This window comes from Nicotiana tabacum, chromosome 14 (assembly GCF_000715075.1).
Source record: "Nicotiana tabacum cultivar K326 chromosome 14, ASM71507v2, whole genome shotgun sequence".
Classification (NCBI taxonomy): domain Eukaryota; kingdom Viridiplantae; phylum Streptophyta; class Magnoliopsida; order Solanales; family Solanaceae; genus Nicotiana; species Nicotiana tabacum.
In genome coordinates, this window is record NC_134093.1 from 69897859 (window position 1) to 69901826 (window position 3968).

The following is a 3968-nucleotide window of genomic DNA, read 5'->3' on the forward strand; positions in this document are numbered from 1 at the left end:
GCCACTAGCCATGGATGTTTAAGCCTTTGCCAACTAGTTTGTTAGATTGGATGAGAGCCCGGTCGAGTTCTTGCTTGCATGGTTTCTCAGTCTCCTTTATATGATCTCATCAGAGAGTGTCATGACGACCCCCATTTTCTTGTCCTTAAGAACACGGTACAGCATGTCGATGCCAAGGAGGTTTCTATCAGAGATGACGGTGTGTTGCGTATGCAGGGCCGGTTATGTGTGCCCAATGTGGATGGGTTACATGAGTTGATCCTTCAGGAGGCCCACCGTTCGTGGTACTCTATTCATCCGGGTGCCGCTAAGATGTATCAGGATTTGAGGCAGCACTATTGGTGGAGGAGAATGAAGAAAGACATAGTGGAGTATGTAGCTCGGTGCCTAAATTGTCAGCAAGTGAAGTATGAGCATCAGAGGGTGGGTGGTTTGCTTCAGAGACTTGAGATTCCAAAGTGAAAATGGGAGCGTGTTACCATGGACTTCGTTGTTGGGCACCCACGGACTCAGAAATATTTGAAGCGGTATCGGTGATTGTGGACAGGTTGACTAAGTCGGCTCATTTCATTCCGGTAGTGACTACCTATTCTTCACAGCAGCTAGCTCAAATCTATATCGGTGAGATTGTCCGACTTCATGGCGTGCCGGTATCCATCATCTCTGACGGGGGCACGCAGTTCACATCGTGTTTCTGGAGAGCTATACAACGTGAGTTAGGCACACAGGTTGAGTTGAGTACAACATTTCACCTCCAGACGGACGGACAGTCTGAGAGCACCATTTAGATTTTGGAGGATTTGATTGGTATATGTGTTATGGTTTTGGGGGGTTCTTGGAATCAGTTATTTCTGCTTGTGGAGTTTGCCTACAACAACTACTACCAATCGAGTATTCAGATGGCTCCCTATGAGGCCCTGTATGGGAGACGGTGTCGTTCACCAAATGGTTGGTTTGAGCCGGGAGAAGCTAAGTTATTAGGCACAGTCATCTATTCATCACTTTAGGTATGTCCTTATTCGCATTCGAGGATGAACATTTGTTTTAAGAGGGGGAGAATGTAACAAACCGACCAGTCGTTTTGTGTTATTGCACCCTGTTTCCCCTTTTGCTGAAATTTGGCAATTTGAAGTTGAAAAGTTTGGACGTAAGTTGACTTTTAGCTATCAATTTTGGAATTTTATTTTGGTACTTGGAATAGGTCTGTTATGCTATTTAGAACTTGTCTTCAAAATTTGGTATCATTTAGAGTTGATTCGATAAGATTCAGGCGTTTAGTTCTAATTCTAGAGATTCTTCAACTTTACTTTGAAATTGATGCGTTTTCGTGTTCGATTCGTAGTTTTAGGTGTTATTTTTGTATTTTGATCACGTGAGCGAGTTCATATGATATTTTTAGACTTGTGTGGATTGTTGGTTTGGATATCCGAGGTCTCGAATGAGTTTCAGACATATTTCAGAAGGTTTTGAATCGAAAATGAAAAATCTGGTGTCTGGTGACTCTGATGTTGGATTAGCGAACACTAGGTTCGCAATTGCGGGATTAGCAAGGGGCTTAGGTATCGCAATTGCAATACGTGGCTCACAATTGCGAAGAAGCTCAGGTAGAGGGGTAGTTCGCATTTGTGACAAAACAATCGCATTTGCGATGGAGACAGGCTTCGCAAATGCGAAGCCAGAGTCACAACTGCGACCTCCTCGTAGGACTGATAGTGTCCGCATTTGCAATGAATACTTCGCAATTGCGAGGGTTCACAATTGCAAAACCATGTCGCAATTGCGACATCTGCATTTGTTCAAAAGGGCTGGAAGTCGGGATTTCATCTCATATTCTCTCATTTTGGAACACTAGACACGGTAGGAGGCGATTTGTAGAGGGGATTCTCATCTACAAACCTTGGGTAATTGATTTCCCTCGCATTATTTGATGATATTAAGTTAATTTTGGTTAGATTTGAACCGTGTGGAGGCAAACTTTAGGAAAAAAGCTATTTCCAAGGGTTGAGTTAGCCTAGTTGAGGTAAGTATCTTGCCTAAATTTATGGGGGGGAACTACCCCTTAGGATTTGGGATTGATTATGTCATTTTTTTTTTACGTGAAAGCCGTGTACGCAAGGTGACAAGTGGGTACACAGGTTGTATGTGGTATTTGACCGGCTTAGGTTACATAGACTCTTTCCATGCTTTAATTGAATTGTCATATCATGTTCTAAATTCTCATAGTCAATCTACTCTTATTTGTGTTAGTCTATCCTTACATGCCTTACATGACTTTGTTAACACTTGTTCTACATCTTACTTGATATTTTGCTCTTATGCCTTAGTTGAACTTGTTGCCCCTTTCATTGTCACGTGTTATCTCTTCCACTGTAGATTTATCACTATTTGAAGTTATTGTTACATGTTATCTCCTTCATTGTTGATTATTCTTATTTGAAGTCATCAGTATATGTTATTTATTTCATTATGAGTTATTATTATTTAGTATCGTGGTTACACATTATCTTTCTCATTGTTGAGTTATTGGTGTTGAAGTTATGAAAGTCCTTTATCACATTGAGGTGAAGTGTTAATTGTTGAGACATCTTTCTTGTTGAGAAGTTTACATTCATTGTTATTTTTGATATTCTTGCACACATTGTGGTTGAGCCATGGGCTATTGTTGTGGAAACATCGATCTTGTTGATTATTGGCAAGTTGTGACATATGGGCACTTATGGTGTGAGTTATTATTGTGATGTAACATTGACGTGCATGCGGTAGTATAAGGATATGTGTTAATGTGCATGAGGCAGCATAAGGTGGGACTTATGTGTGTGTAGCTTATAAGGGAATTACGTGAAGCCACGCAGCGTCATAAGTTGGGTGGGATAAAGTGCGTGTAGCTATTTTGGGAAAAATATTTTTAAAACTATTTAAATGTAAGGCTCACGCGGCGATATAAAGAAACATTGTGATTGAAATTTAGATATGTGATTACGAGGCGGTACCTCGGTTGTGATTGTTGTTATATACGAGGTGATACCTCGGTTGTAATTCTTGTTGTACATGAGGCGGTACGTCGTTGTGATTCTTGTTGTATATCTTATGTTGCAAAGAGTTTTTGGTTGTAACACTTCTTGTTGTTTTGTTCTTCCTTGTTCTATCAGTTATTGTCTGTAAATGAACATTGTGGTTCTTTTCAATTGCCTCCTTATTGTCCGTAAATGAGCATTGTGTTGGATGGCTGAAAGCAAAGGCCACTGAGAGCTTATTGTTTGAACTTTCTATTGGTGCGAGCATTCCCCGGTGTTTTTTTGAAGTTCATGGGAACTTTGACGCATCGATATTTCTGGGTTCTTGTGGATCTTTTGTTCTTTATTGTTGTCCGTTTAACCGGTAACCTACTTGACTTTGCAATTTCATCCCTATGTGTCTTTGATTCACATGTGTTCTCACCTCTGAAATGCATAGCTTAATGTATTTTCTAGATTATTTTGTGCACGATTCTGTTAGGTCTACTGTATTCTAAGTCTCTTTAGCATCTAACTTCCTCTTAATGCTGCTAGTTTTGAGATTACTTAAGTCTAATTTGGATAATCTGATTCTCTAAAGTTTGTTTAACCGGTGTATTGGTGCCTGAACATTCCCTAAAACTTGCTTACTTGCCTATAACACATGTTCCCCTTCTATTGTGCCACTCAACATTAGCCCCATACCCATTAGTGATTGACTGAGATCTTAACAGTTACCTCAACTTGTCTTCCATGCCCTGCTTGAATCATTTTGTTTTATGGCATAACTTAGACCTTCTTTAGTTACTTAATTTATTGTGTCAATCCTAGAATATCTACATGTACTGTTTGGTATGAGCTTGCTATCTTGTAGTGCTCTGAATCTCTGCAAGGTTTGTCATGTATGTACAATATGTTTCAATTTGTATTAAGACCATTTTCTATCGACTATGACCTTGCTTCTATGCTAATATG